The 16,376-nt window shown below is 41.5% G+C and overlaps 1 protein-coding gene across 3 annotated transcripts in view; it reads left to right on the top strand.

The window, feature by feature from the left end:
* The first annotated feature begins 1,571 nt into the window (after positions 1-1,571).
* Positions 1,572-16,376, top strand: part of sema6a (sema domain, transmembrane domain (TM), and cytoplasmic domain, (semaphorin) 6A) — a 119,102-nt gene continuing 104,297 nt past the window's right edge. For all 3 annotated transcript variants that reach the window (XM_030737058.1, XM_030737057.1, XM_030737056.1), the window contains exon 1: positions 1,572-1,931. The gene's annotated coding sequence lies outside the window, so the exon portion shown is untranslated. The remainder of the gene's footprint in view (positions 1,932-16,376) is intronic.

The raw sequence follows: 16,376 nt of genomic DNA, 5'->3' as shown, positions 1-16,376 counted from the left end.
CACTTTGGTGTATAGTATCTATAATGATTCACCTATATTTGTCAACAGCACACAGTACCTTGATATCGCTCATACAGAATTGTAATGATTTCGCACAAACCTGCTGCATTCCAGGCAAATATTTGCCAAAGAGGTGCCTCCATTTGCATGCACCTCATATTTTAATTCCAGCTTATCTTGCAGTTGTATAATAATTTTTTATAATCAGATATCTGGAGTGAAAAAACATAAAAGCAGTCCAGTGATTATGATTCCCCCATTGCGTGCATAGCCCTATATAATGGTTCAACTGCATGATGCTAAATGAGTTTTGCTTTTAAAGCAAATTAAATGATAACAGATGAGGAAAGGGTTGGCAGACAGGAGTGCATTAGTTTACACTGAAGAGCCACTGTATAGAGTTTGGCATCGGGCCTGGGGAGGCACATTGTTACAGTAACATTATAGCAATAGTGCTTGACAAGCTTATACTCAGGAGCACAATTACACACACACACACACACACACACACACACACACACACACACACACACACACACACACACACACACACACACACACACACACACACACACACACACACACACACAGCTGTTCACAGGTGGCTTGTTATTACATAATGATAAGCCCAAGGCTTCACACAAGTTAGCTTTGTCTCTCTTGAGCAACACATGATCTAGATGTCTACATTTGTGTGTGTGTGTGTGTGTGTGTGTCCATTGTGACATACTGTGTTTTGTGTATCTGTGAGCATGTGCAAGCAGTTACGTTTTTGCTTTGTGGTAGGCTTTCAGTTTAAAATCTAACAAACTGATGTTGAATTTGGCTTCCTTTAATGCTGGGTGTGTGCATGAATTTGTGTTTGTGTATGTGTGCGCGTAAAAGAGTCAGGGCTGAGGGTAAGTGGAGCACGCATCACTAACATCAGATAGTAAATGTAGCATAAATTTAAGCAACAACTTTTTGAACTTTGCAGTTGTTTTCAGATTTTACCTGATGGCCCCTCTGATGAGATATGGGCCAAGTAAAGTAAGGGCTCATTTGTAAAATCGCAGTTGCAACAAATCGTGTTTCTGTAGCTGTGCGTGCGCGCGTGCCAGCTCTGGGACCACCATGGAGGGAAGGGCGGTCCTGAGACCTGAGACAGCTGACAGCAGGCTTTGAACCTGATCGCATTCCGATTTGCACCGGCAAAAGTGCGGGGTAATGCGGGTGGTTTGAGGGAGGACCTGCATCTTTATAGTGTCATCAAAATTAAAAAGTGACAGTTTGTATGCAAGGCCCAGAGCAGATCAGCATGCAGAATACCAGTTAATCTTATTGAAATTCCCGAATTTATTATTTATTTGTTTATTTTTCTGTGACGACACTATTAATAGCGCCCGAGATTTCTCTTTCTCCAACGCGCATTCCGCTGCGTAAAAATAGAAATACAGTTGTCCATAACTGGCACACATTGACACAATAGCTCCCGTTCCATAGACGTAGCTCCTCCCTATGCATGTGTGAGAAAGAGTGTGTGTGTAGCGGGTGGGTGACAGCTGGGCTTGCTGCGCTCCGCTTCAGTCTGGTAAGAAGCTTCATCTCCAAATAGGATGACCGTCGGCTTTTGTGGAAGGGACTGCGTTCAGCTCCGTAGCTAGTTCTGGGACACCCGGTTGTTTCCGTTCGTACAGTTTACCAGAGGGAAGTTTACGAGGCAAAACGTGTTTTTTTTTTCCTCACTAGTGTGGATTTCCGATGGATATTCCGATTTGAGTGGTGTGATTTGAGCGCGGCATGTAACAAAAAGAAGCGCAAGAGAAAAGTAGCGCTCGTATTGTTATCCTAAAACGAGCACCATCTGAACTGCTTTGAGAGACATATCTCATGGATTACTAAAAGGCAGAGCTGTATAACCACTCCGAGGGATATCCATTCATGAGCTGAAGGTGAGATTTCTTTGTTTATGTCTAACTTCATGCGCTCATAGCCTGTACCAGTCTTTCTCAAACCCCGGAGGCTTGTTTTCTGTACAGCCAGGCTACCGGGCGACAAGTGCACCAGCTTCGCGCGGTTACGGTATCAACTTAGTGTGCTTTCACGTATTTATAAAAGCATCTTAATTAATCTTATGAATCAGAAAGTGTACATTTTTGATTCACATGAAAACTGTGATGCTTTTCTGCAAAACATAATACCTCCTGGTGATATAAACAATCGTAATTTCGTGCGTAATCCCTCCTACGCTGTTTGCCCATGTAGTAGAAAGAAGTGTAAGTCTCAGAGGACCTATTTTGGATCACACTGAGTCTAAACATAATCAAAAACAATGCCAGTGTGTAATTCCAAAATACGAAAATGAGAAATAAGAAATCTGTTTGTAGGAACTTGCTGGACTGGACCGCCTGTAGTCCTCCTGGTATTTTGACTAAACAGTGCTTACTTTCAAACTACAGTCATTAAAGGCGCTTATTAAGATATTAGTGTTAATGTTATGAAAACGCATAATACTCGAGTGCTCGCTTCATTATTACTGTGCATGACGGGATTTTCCATTTATTTTCATATTACTGACAAACTATAATTAAAGCAACGATTTATAGGGTGGACTAATTGTGCTTGCAATCTTACTATTTTCAGTCTTTCTATAAACTCTGGATGGAATCACAGGGATGTGATGCGAATTCATCGTTTTACATTCATGTTTTTATTGTGAAGTGATACTCTGCGCGCTGAGACTTTATCTCGCTCTCTCTCTTTCTGCGTGTGCTTCATAAACATAGAGGGACAGGCACACTGGTTAGGGTGTGTTCAGCTACCAGGTGATGGAGTGGTCACTGTTGTCCAAAAGATCAGTCAAATGTTTCTAATTCTGACCAGGGGCACCGGTTGTGAAGTGGATTTGTAGAAGAAGTGCTGCTGCACATTATTTCTATTTATTTAACAAGCTTGGAGAAGAGATAAGAGGCCTCGCAAACCACATCCAGCAACCCAAGTGCCAACACCCAGTTACTCTGTGATTGCCCTTCTCTTCTCCTCTCCTTTCCTCTCCTCTCCTCTCCTCTCCTCTCCTCGATTCCCCCAGAGGCACTGGAAAAAGCTGGAAAAGGGATTTCGAAACTCTGAATGTAGGTTATAGATTAGAAAGTGTGCAAGTGAGCTGATAGAAATGGGTGAATCTAAGCAGTTTTGAATGCACACACCAAAATATGCTTCATGTAAACTGTTTTCAAGCTGCACCACATGGTTTATCGGCCTTAAAAAAGGTGGAAAAAGAAGGAATGATTTCACACCAGCTCTAAGAGGAAAAGGGTGTTGTAGTTCATGTTTTCCCTGAAATGACTGGAAACATTTGGTGCTCCTCTGCACATGTTTTTTCATGTGTGACCTTATGTTTTTTGCAGTCAGCATACACACTGTGCTGGGGATTACGCGTAGATCTTAAACGGGGAACAGCAAAATGTTTTAACATGTTGCCTCTGCTCCTCCTACAACATTAGCCTCAAGGCATTCAAAAGTCTTGGAGGCATTTTTTGAGATGTTGCATAGGTTGCAGATCCCACCGTATTGTTTGCAGCAACACAAATAACAATGCTAATCCTACTATTAGCAGTTTATATGTTGACACGTCCATGGTGCTGACACATGAATTACAGCATGATTACCTTTGTGACAACAGACCGCCTGTTCTCCTCCTGAAAAAAACAAAACAAAACAAAAAAAAAAACCCAAAACAACAACAACAACAACAAAACCAGAATAAAGCAGGGCAACCAGAGTTGTTGCTTGTATTGGAGCAATGCTCTGTGGAGCGTTTGATCCTCCGATCCCCTAACAATAGCAGTGGGGATGGCATTGTGTGTGACTGATGTGAATTTGTCACACTGTATGTGTGTGTGTGTGTGTGTGTGCATGTGTGTGTGTGAGAGGGAGGAAGAGTGAGGCAGAAATAGAAGGAGTGAGAGAGAGTTTGTATTTACCTTTGCCAGTTAAGGACAGATGCAGATGCAGCTTGAATACAGCGGGTCTGAATAATTGATAAAGGACTTTGCTCCTGTTCAAATGAATTGGCCTTCTATTATAAACAGTGAGACCAGTCAGCTGCTGTTAACTACTGGTCCTCATTCAGTCAGTGTCAATACCCTGCATTTAATAGTGTGTGTATTTATGCATATTTTATACAAGCCATGTTTTATTGATGCACATCCTTGGTGTGTGGGCTTTTTTTTTTTTTTTTTTTTTTTTTTTTTAGAAACAATTAGACTACAAGAAAGCATCAAACACATCTTACTCATCTGAATGTGATTTATTGATGCTTACCCCATTTTCAGTTTTCACGTCTTTCTAAATTGCTGCCGCTTCTGTTACACTACCTTAACACTGAATGACAAACCTCTAGTAGCAGAACATAGCAGGAGGAAGAGTATAATCCTATGTGGATTTTTTTTTTTTTTTTTGAACACATTTTGTTTTAGAAGCACAGGTCAGCACAATCAGAGAAGCTTGAATTTGAACTTCGCATCACAGATGTTATGGCACAGTTTCTGTTTTTGGCTGGCTTTCTTTTCAGATTCAGTGGGAGTCTGCTGTGATTCAGAAGGTGAAAAAAAAAAAAGAAGCAGGAAGATATTCTAACCTGCTATAGCAAATTATACAACTCCTGCTCGCTGTACACATTTTTAACCTTCCGCTGTTCCATCTCATTTTTGTTGGCAATGACTTCTGTCACCCTCTGAAGTTGAAGTCATTGTTTGATAAATGCATCATTTTATCTGCATTTTCTACTCTTTTTTTTTCTTTTACTTACATATATGATTTTCTTCAGAAACAAAAGTTTTCATCACATTCTACTTATGCTGGAACATATTGCTCATGGTTTATATGAGATGATACATGGTATTCATTGTGCTACAAGCACTTGATATATATCAGTGCTGTACAGTCTTGTATGCTCTATTCACAGCATGGCTCATTGAGAATGTAATCACTAATCACTAGCTTCTGCGCGTTGTTCTTGTTCTCGCTGTCTTTCACACATTCACACGCGCACACACATGCATGGCTTCAGTGTGTTGTTCTAACTGGCTGCTTTCTCCCACTTAGCCTTAACCCTTGTGGCTCCATAAAAATGACTCTACAGTGCATCCACAGAATTAACCATCCGTGTGTTAAACACTCTTCATACTCATTACATTAGCATAATTGATTGAGCGTGCTGTAAACTGCATGCCAAAAAAGCCAGGGGCATGGAGGACCAAGCAAGCAGTGTCTGTTGGTGTTTTGGCTGTTGGTCCTTGGCAGTGCTTTGTTGTTAGAAATTAAGTGAATTAGAAAGTGATAGCCAGCTCATCTAGGAGAAGACTGAGAGAAGCCAAAGTTTGCTGTTTGCAGTTTGCACACTAGATGAAAAACCCATCCACAGAAACATTTCAAATCAGCTTAAATCATGAGCTTTCTCCTCATATTATTATTTTAAGCACTTAGTATATGCTACATTAACGTGCGGTAATACCTTTGTCACAGCTGAGTTTGGCTGTCTGTCATTACTCAAATGGAATGGAAAGAAAATACATTTGCAGGGATAATCCAAAAGCGCCGGGGCTTTGTGTGATTGCCTGGGAGATGGATGAATGAGTGGCCTTGAAAACAACCAAGTCTTGCACTACAGGACAGATGATGTAAATCACGGCACACGGTGTTAAAATATGATGTCCTAGTTCCCGTCCTGCTGTTGTGCTTTCGCAGGTGAGAGAAGCCAGCTGTGAGTCATGGAGACATCTACAGTCTTTTAAGACTCATTAGGGCTGCATCCGCTACTGTGGTTGCGGTTATTTCTGTGGTTAGTTTGCTTGTCGGGAGCCAATAAAGAAGTGTGTGTCATGTGGATGTTAAGCATCAGGAAAACCCTGCTCGCTGCCTCTTAATTTGCTTATGTGTCCGTATCTCTGTGTAGTGTGTAAGTTAGAGCCTTTCCCATTTTCTGTGTGTATAGTACCACAAAGCACAGAGGGTGGCTAATGGTGGTGGGGGGCTTTGAGTGTGCACTCACTGTGTGTACTCTGTGTGGCTATGTGTGCATGTTTGTGCGGCGTTGTTCGAGTGCATCTGTCCCTCCTCCCCAGGCCCCAGCGATTGGCACTGCATCTCTCATCTATTAATCATAGAGAGCGCTTGCTCTCTCATTCCGTTGCCATAGTTTCAGGACCTGAGACAGTGTTGGGGTGCGTTACTGCCTAGAGAGAGGAAAAGTGAGAGAAAGAAGAGGAGGAGAGAGGAGGAAAGGAAAGGAAAGGAAGGAGGTGTGACTAAGGAGGAAAGGAGGAAATTATATAAAGAGTGTAGTGTGGGGAAGACTGAACAATTGAAACAGAGCAGAGGAGGGAAGAGAGGAAGTGACTGAAAGAGCAATGGCAGGATAACACACCGAGCAGGTCCTCACACTATGGGTGAGAGTGCTTCAAGAACCAAAATGGATTCCATTTTTATCTCAGCAGTAAATCCTCTATCTCCTCTCTCTCACACACACATACGTACATAAACTCTTTCCATCTCCCCGCTTTCTCCTTCCTAAAGAGAGCAGAAGAATATTTTCACAGTAGGTGTCATCTTGTGAATAGCAGGCTCATGGGGCTGGTGCATCTCCAGTGTGTTACAGTACATTGAACTGCTGCTATTTCACCTTGCTTTACAATGGAAAAATCCTTCTACTAAGCTGAGATGGAAGATGGGCAAGGGTCGCCTGTTTCATGCTCAGTTGGTTGTTTTGATGGCAAATCACGCTGAATTCATGTGTTATTCCATGACGGATTAGTCCATAAATCAACCACTGTGGAAATTTCCAAGGCAGGGAATACCTCATGCTTTCAGCTCTTGTTTCTCTCTGTATTTTATTATCTGCCCATCTTACTGTCTTTCTTCTTTCTTCTGCCGTGCTTTCTTTCTCTCCAGATTTACATTTTCTTCCATTTGCACAGAAGGAAAACATGAACATGTGCTGGTACTTTCACAGAAGGTCTTCTTGTTTTGGCTGTAGGCTTTGTACCTCCCATATGACCTCATAATCTCATCTGGGTCTTTTAATGGCTAACCATGCACTAATGTGGTGGTTGTATTATCGCCTTGTCTCATCACATCATTCTGTGCTTGTGAGTATTTCCAGTGGGAGCTTTTGGGAGTGCAGTCCACTGGCAGCACTGTAATCATGGGATTCTCACTGTACAACCACCTTTCACTCAAATGTGTGTACACAATTGCACAAAAAAATCACTCACACACACACACATATTTGTGCATTTTAGTGCACACAAATTCACGCGCCAGGGCAGTTTCTTTCATGTCAGTAAGATTGAAGAGGAATAAAGGAAGCTTGTCATTGTTACAGTGGTGCACATAATGGGCGCTAGTGGGCAGAAACTCAAGAATACCTGACTGTAGAGCACACTCTGTAATTCTCCCTTCACTGTGTATGGACTTTCTGCTGGGGAATTACTATTAGAGGACAGAGGGACAAAGGAAGAAGTGAGAGGGTGCGTTTGCTCTTTGTACTGATGGCACTGAGGTGCTTTTGTGCCTTTGAAGTGATGGGATTGCAGGTGACATCATAGTGGTCACATTCTCAGGTGCAGCAGGTGAATTAATCCAGGTGGGGGATGGGTTAAAGATGTGTGTGTGTGTGTGTGTGTGTGCAGATTTTATTGCTCCCCGAGTAACCATGCAAACAGACATGCATGGCTACTGTATGTGTGAGTTGATGTACATGTATGTGTATCACTCGTCAGTTTAGAGGAAAGCCAGTATGTAAGGTATGCTCACGGCAGAGCAGCAGTCATATTCTCCCAATGGCTATAAGCCTTGCTGAGCATGGGAAAAGCAGTTTCCTCTGAAAGTCACACTGCCGGTTTCCATGCACAGATGCTTGACAGATTTTGTTTATTATCCGTGTTTCTGGATTTTTTTTCCACAGCAATATTTAAATTATCTGCAGTTATATAATCTAATATTGCTTGTGAAGATTGGCTGGCTCTGAGCTCTATTGGACAAGCTTAGCTTAAACAACCTTTAATTGATATCCCAGTGAGCATGTGATCTGTAACAACCACCCCAAACTCATCTGACCCACTGATGATGATCATAGAGTTCTTGTAATTGGCCCTGGGTTCATATCAATTATTTACAGTGGTCTCTAGAGTTCTAGGCACATAAACATGAACAGTATTAAGGAACGAATTTTACATTTGCTCATATGCGAGAATCAAAACGAAGGAGTGGATATTAGTTACCAAAATCAATAACCTCACTCAGCTAACGTTATCAATTTATATACCATGTTTCTTATTAGAGGTAGAAAAGTACAGACTCTGTGTGCTTCCTCAGAGTTTGTCTCAACCCTTGTTAAGAAATCAGTCTTCTCCTGGTCACAGTGGCTGGTAGACTACAAGTGATTCCCCCGAGGGCCCTCTATTTCAGAATCCAATCAGGCACAACTCTGAACAATATTACCTCTGTGTGTGTGTACATTTATTACATAGTTAATGAACAAATTGCAGCCATGTGGCAAGCTCTGGTGGCGTGGCTGGTAAAGAAAGAAACACCAAAAGCTCGCGCGCACACACACACACACACACACACACACACACACACACACACACACACACACACACACACACACACACACACACACACACATTTCGGTCCCCAGCCTCTGCCTTCCCTCTTTTACCACAAAACACACATACATGCACACCCACACACACAAACACACGCCCAACCACAAGGCTCCCAGTGTTCTTGGCCTGTCTGTCCATCAGCTCATGCAGAGCGCTGGGCTGGGAGTACTTATCATCACTATGCTGAGTGGAGGCCTTACAAAGGCCCACTCACATCACACACAGACACACACACACACACACACACACACACACACACACACACACACACACACACACACACACACACACACACACGGATGCAGTTCACTCAGCTCGGGGAAGCTGCTTGGTATAGTCAGGGCTCAAGTAATGATTAAATGTACGGTGTGACAGCAGCCTGGGCTGACAATGGGAGGAAGAAAAACAGATAGGCAAACAGGGTGACTAACTCACAGACAGGCAGGTAGAAGGGCAACTGTATCTCCAGTGGAATACATTTAAATAGTTGCCATAATGGTGTTTACTGGTAATGTTTTTGCAATCCAGGAAAGCTCATGCAGCACAGAAGTTACAGGAAGGAGGCCAGGGCAAATGGTGCAGAGTGCAGGATTTGGACACAAACACCAGTAAACAGATTACATATCTCAAATGTTGTTAGGCTACTAAAACACTTGGTTAAAAGAAAAATTGTGGTTTCGGTTTAGTTAAAAATTCAACACTTTCTCCATTTATACCTGAAGCCAGCTAAAGGCCAATTTATGGTCCCGCGTTGGTGTCTGTTTTTGTAGCTTCCCACCTACGCAGGGAGATAGATTATGGTATTTCAAACAACATGGAGGCCTGCGAACAGTCCTTCAACAAGCGAACAGCGTGTCGCCTCTGGGCGATGACGCTCTGTGTAGGTCAAATGATGATTGGGTGAAAGGTTGTCTTAACCAGGAAAGGGAATTAACACAGTACACCTCAAGAAGCAGCAGCGGGAGAAACAACGGAGAAAGAAGAAGCACGAAGGAGAAGCACAGACAGTAGCTGCAGGGAGTTGTTTAAATTATTTTTAACACTCAGTTTCACCAAACTAAAAAAAATGTTCTTTGTAACCTATGATGTTGGTGTTTCTTGCAGAACTAACCACAGAACACACATGAACAAGAGAATCTTACGTTTCCAGTTGCTTAACATATTTTTTGACTATGCCCCCAAGTGGCAGCAGATAGCCAAGCTTGGCAAAAAAAAAATACTACAAACAGAGAAAATCAGCAGACATTATTTAATCATGTTAAAACCTAAGTATAGAAAAAGTAAAGTGCAGAAATTAGATATCAGGGTTTTATAACAATTTGGCAATGCAGCTCAATTATTGTGAGTTTCTCATTAAATATATTTTTTAGTGCAGACTAGGTGTATATAAATGTGTAGACAACAACATTAAAAAGTTGGGAAAATAAACAAATGGCAGAGCAAGACAGTCAGTCAGACAGTTATGCGGATATCCAGTAGGTTAGGAGCATGCAGGAATGCAGACTCAGAGGTAACTGGGACATTTAAGAAGACGGGCACAGAGGAAGACAGCCTGTCAAAGAGGGTAATAGAAAGTCTGGACAGTCAGCAAGGGAGGCAGTGAAGCTTTGAGGCACGGCAAAGAAACCCAACGCATCTCCTTTTCAAAATGAATTCTTGTGAAAAGAAATAATATTTCATCCTGCCCCATCCATCCCCCCTTTAATCTGGACAAAAGGTGCTCTGTATGTAGGCAGGTAATCAGGCAAGCAGGTTGATAGGCAGGAAGACAGACAAGCTGTGAGGCAGGAGAAGAGAATTTGTGCCTTGCATGATAATATATTCATTCATCCCCCACTCTGATAATGTTCACAGCATGCTTGGGTTGATTCATTCATCACAGCCTACTAGGGGCCTTTTTACGTTATTTGTTAAAAAGCTTTGCTTTTCTAAACCTGTTAAGGTTTGCTGACTGGATTATTCAGGAGGCGAATGCTTCTAGGCTCGTGAAGGTGGGTAAGGCTATAGTGCATGTATTTGAACTAGTGTCTTTTTTGTGTAGGTATGCACTCTTGGATAATTTGGTGTGTGTAGAGACTGAGAAATCTGCAATGAGGCCTATTTGGGTGTCTGAATTTGGTTTGATTGGGCGGTGCAGCAGCTGCATACAGAAACGCTCTGTCTTTTGATCTTCTCTTATATCTTTCTGTACTCTTTGTGGGACCTGTTTAACTTCATTCCAATAACCAAGAAATTTTTCTGTCTATTGATTATGGTATTATGCAGCAGTTGAACCCTTGATTATTTAATTGGGTTTGGAATCAGAGTGAGGAGTCATGGCTACGTGCCGAGCTTCTCTGAAGAGAGTTTGATGAGTCAAAACTGATCAGACTTCATCACAGAGATTTTTTTTCTGTTTCTGGTAGATTATTAGAATCTGTGTGTTTTCACAGTATCAACTCTTGCTTGCATAAAGGCTTTTAACTGTTCTCAGATGGTTGACAGGTAGGAAAAACAGAAGACAGCTAATTCATTAGCCAGCCACTTCAGTTTCTCTCTCCTTCCTTGTGTGTGGGTTTGTGTCATGGTACATGTGAGCTAAGCCTGGATGCAGGAGATATCCTAATTTTACCTAGTCTAGTAATGCTAGCCTGGTAACTCAATAGGAACACTGGGTGGAAGGTGATGCTGTGTAGACGCACTATATGTTAATCATTTAAAAGGTTTCCCAAGGTTTTAGTAATGAAATGAAGCTTTTATTTTTTTTTTACAACTTCCTCCTTTAGGAGATTTTTTAAAATCATATTTATAACAGAAATTTATGTCTTATTAGCCAGCTTCCCAGCTTTCAAACATGCATTGAAGGGTTAATAATAGTGGGAATCAGAAAACATTTTAAGAAGATTATTATTTTTTTGGCTCCTCAGTGGCTGACTTATTACAAAAACTAGTTTTGCTCTTGTCTGAGTATTTTCAAACAGGAAAGCCATGGCTCTGCTACCTGGTTTTCATCTTGAGAGTTTATACTGCAAAATTACATTAAATTACATCACCACACATGACAACAAAGAAATCAGACAGCAAGGAAAGGCAGCGTGATGAGTCTGTGGAGGTGTGGCTCTGACCTAGATAAGATTGGGAGTTTGGAGCACTGAGCTGATCCCGTGGTGTAGGCCTATTGTTGTCATTCAGCCTGTACCTGACTTTGATCTCCATCCTTCCCCTGTGCTGCACTGGATTTGCTTCTCTGTTCAGTCCTGTGAGGTGCAGTCATCCAGGGCCAGTTGAATCCCCTCTAGCAGACTGGTTGATTGTTGCAGACTCTATCTAGAACAAACAGCTTTTCATGCAGCCAGCTGATAAGATGGGACATGGTGGTGTGTTCACTCTGGCGCCACTGCAACCGTCATTTGTTTCACACATTAACAGGTGAAGGACTTAGCCTGTGTGCTTACAAGTGTGATCGTGCATGTGAGTGTGTACTTTGTTAGTCAAGCTATGTAAACCTGGCTGACCCAGACTGTGGTAAATTAACAGTCACAGATAGCACAGACCCTGTGAAGAATGAGGATGTGGTTACCAGTAATTGCTTAGCTTAAGTATATTGCCATATGCTTTATATACACGCTAGTCCATGCGCTGCTTACACACATGACATCATGCACATAAGCATGCACAAACATATAATCATGTGAAGTCAGGATCCTGTGACAGCTGAGCAATGAAATAACAGGTTTAAATACATCCAATAGGAGAAACCAGCACGTATTTATGGCTACTGTGACGCATGCTTCAAGCTGCACATATTTAGAGTAACATTATACATATGTGATGCAGTTGTGCTTGCCATTTTAGCGCCACTTACAATTGTTGTGATATTTAAAATTATACAGCTCACAACTCACCCATCCATAGCGTCACCTGCTCATACTCTCCATGTTTTAACGCTTGAATAGTTAATATTTTATTCTGGTCTGAGAGATACACTGATTACAGAGGTCAGACCTCTGCAGAGTTTCAGTTATTTTCACTTCCACTTCACATCAGCATCTTTCACTTTACACCAGGCTTGTTCAGGGCAATTGTCTGTAAGAAGCTGCCTACACGACCTTAATTACCTGGGGAGGCTGTATTTCTTACCTCCACCACTTGCATAATAAGGCATGACTGTCTGTTTGAGTGCTCTCGTTTCCTGTCCCACCCTGGAGGCATTCAGATAGTTATTCCATCATCACGGTGATTTTCATGCCTGTAACTCTGGGCTAATTACTTATAGTAAATACTGCCTGTATTGTGACTGCAGCATCAACTGGAGCGGTGAGCACAGGGGAGGTGCTTTTAATTAATTAATTGTTATTTGGAATCCTCTGTGAATGATTGGAGTCAGTTTGACACAACACAGGAAGAGAGGGACTATTTTTATCCAAAGTACCTTCCTGGATAGCAACAGAGTGGATTTTTTAGCATGTCTGAATCAGTTGCAGCCTAACAGGGGTACTGTGTAAACTTTGGATACGTACTAAGATTTAGTGGCTAAGCTTCAGTCAATTTAGGATAACCCAGTGTCTCCTACTCTGTTCTGACTGAGCAATTTTCTCATCTGCTTTTCATCCTTAATTCCTTGTGCCACTATACTGAGATTAAATAAAGATTGTGGTTGGGGGAGATATTGATTTTAGTGGCTAGAATGTTAGCTGATTCTCAGGAGCTTTTTATAGCCATTAGCAATGGTTATTCATTCCCTGGGATGCATTGTGTTACATCTAACGAGGGTGTAGAAGCGGATGGCAAGATTGTAATCAATAGAAGCATTAATACTATGTTTGCCCTGTGTGCCTTTCCTCTTCACACTGATGACCGCTGCCTTCCTCTTTTAGGGGAAACCACCGCTATCATGAGTTCAACTCATGGTTCAGATATGCTGCAGTCACCATATGATGTGCTCACAAGAGTGCACCAACAAAACCATAGTGGAAAAGTTAGTCATAGGAAACAGCTTGCTGACTACAGTAGGCCTGCCATATGCCTCGAGTAAACAGAGCTAAAAGGAGATATTATTCACAGTGGGACCTAATGAGGAGCTGAATGTAGAAAAAAGGGGGGACCTGACAAGTGGAGAGGCTTTGGTTACCCTTTTAACTGATAACTATCTCTCAAATGGACAGAGAGAGACGAGCACACCTGTATTGCAGACATTTGTATAAAAGAACAAACAGTGTATTTTATTACCTGGCAGATGATGGAACTTTATCTGCCTCTGAGGGGTTTTAAGGTGGAGTTTGATGAACAAATATGTGTGAGAGATAACAGGCTTTTGACAAGCTTTTATGGCATTATGACCGTTATCTGGAAATTCTAGAAGACCTGCATAAAGTAATACACACACACACACACAAACACGCACACAGGCTCAAGCATGCTGGTATATACGCACAGGCATCCAAAGAAGCACACATTGCCTCAAGTTAAAGGCGTGCTTTTCTGTGGGCTGGGTTACCTGCCTGGTATCTACTATCCGGGTTTTGGGCTGGATTCTGTGTATCAAGTATCAGTGGGTCAGACATGCACTGGGAGTCAGATGACTTTGTGGTCAGATGAAGATCTGATCCGTGAGAAGGTGGATTCTCTGACTCAGGTTTTCTTTGTTTTCTTAGTGTCAGGTGCCTGATGGAGACCACAATTTAATGTTGAGAAAAGGAGTCAGCTGGGACGTATGAGCTTAAACTGAAAGAATTAATGGATTAATCTATTAGGCGATCCACTGAAAATTAATTGGCAACTACTGTGATAATTAATCATTTCAGTCATTTAGTACAACATTACTGCTTCTAGCATCTCAGTTACGAGGATGTGACGTTTTTCTTTGTCATGCATAGTTTACTGAGCACTGTTTTCTGAGTATTTGTTATAAATAAAAAATATTCAAATACAAAAATTTTTTGTATGCATCTTTTTTGGTGACCTGTGCGGAGTGCACCACAAATAGACTCCAGACCCTGAACTGCATGAGCAGTTAAGAAAATAAAATGGGTGGCCATTTTCTTAAGTTTGTATTTTGACAATATTCGACTTGTTGTAATTAATTTATTTACCAAAAACAAACATCAGGTTATTGAACAGTGACAATATAGTGAATTACATTGTTATTATCGTATAATAGCATGACATTGATTGAGAGAATTTTTGCTTTAATCAGTATAGCCCACTCGATGTACAGTGCTGTTATATAAAATATAATCAATCCAAGTCTTTAGTCAGAGATAGAGAGACTAGCAAATCTCACACACTTAACACAAATGCTAGATCTCTCTGGCTTGATTGTTTTTGGCAGCATCATTCCCTACAACTCAACTGGGAGCACTAAAACAAGGTATGGTACAATATTGCTGCATAATATAACACTTTGTCACGCCATCTGTTGTTTCCAATTTCTTTGAATTACAATATGTTCACGAATATGAACATCAGAGTGAGGCCAAACCAAGAACACAGAGTCATGATTTTTAACAGCGTGAGTATTTCTGCAATTACAGATTTTGGCAGTGTGGTGAATTTAAAATGTTTTCCCTCTTTGTGATGTGGAGAAAAGACGTGTCACAGTGATGTAAGTAGATCTGATTGCAGGGTGTGTTCTGCGTTTCCTGTTGAAACATATAATAGTTCTCGTTTGCTATGTTCAAGCAGAGAAGAACATTAAGTGTTCAATTGAACCCATCTGATTGTGTTCCTGCCCACCCACTTTGCAGGCTGTAAGCTATAACCTGTAGTGGTGGATCACAAAGAGCCATTCAACAAAACTTCCTCCCCTAACCAGATCAAATGTATAGATAAGACAAACAAACTCGTGTCGGGTGCCCAACCAATTCATTTGATATTTCCCCCTTCTCTATTTTGGTTAGTATGATTGCTCTTGAATGTAGCAGCTTTGTTGCCTCAGCCTCTAAGGTGCAGAGATGCAGAGGAAAGTATCAGGTCACGAGAAAAGCTGATCTACCTGCCTGCAGGTAGATCGAGAAATATTACTCGCAGGTACAGTTTGTCCCTGTGCACATACAGATATTTTGTCCAAGTCTCTTGTAGCAAGTGCTGTATTGGAGTTGTACTGCAGTGCAGTCAGACAGTGAAAACTGACACGTGTTATTCATCTTATGTTGATTGCAGTTTTTTTTGCTGTTCGTAAGCTACTGTTGCTGGCTCATGGTAATGACTCATTTCTTGCTATTTACTCTCTGTTGTCAGTACAATACAAATTTTTTTGCATAAGAAAATTTTTCCAAGAAAAGGTCTGACTTCCCACTGGGTTGTGGAAAAGCTGTGGTGAACTTTGCTGAGTGCAGGTGAATTACATCTGCGTTGTAGTTTTAATGGTTCTATTTTGGTCTCAAAATATAGAAAAGGACAAGAAAGTTTTCGTACTTCTTAAAGATGTCAGTTGTTGACATACTGTACTCTTTCTCTGAGGAGGAGGTATTTGAAGGGGAAGAGAAATAGATCTGTCTTTGCTGGAGGTTGTCTGCTCAAGTGCACAGTATGGCACTCTCGTGGTTGAAAGTGTGTGCATTTTTTTGTGTGAACATGTGTGCAAGTGCGTGTACATCAAAGTTTTTATTTCATGTTTCGTGTTCTCTGTACTTATGCCCATCCCCTGCTGTGAGCTTATGTGTACTTTATGTGTGTGTGTTTGTGATTGTGTGTGTGTGTGTGTGTGTGTGTGTGTGTGTGTGTGTGTGTGTGTGTGTGTGTGTGTGA

The sequence above is a fragment of the Archocentrus centrarchus genome, chromosome 9 (genome assembly GCF_007364275.1).
Source record: "Archocentrus centrarchus isolate MPI-CPG fArcCen1 chromosome 9, fArcCen1, whole genome shotgun sequence".
NCBI classification, from domain to species: Eukaryota; Metazoa; Chordata; class Actinopteri; order Cichliformes; family Cichlidae; genus Archocentrus; species Archocentrus centrarchus.
This window is presented reverse-complemented; position numbering and strand designations above follow the sequence as displayed.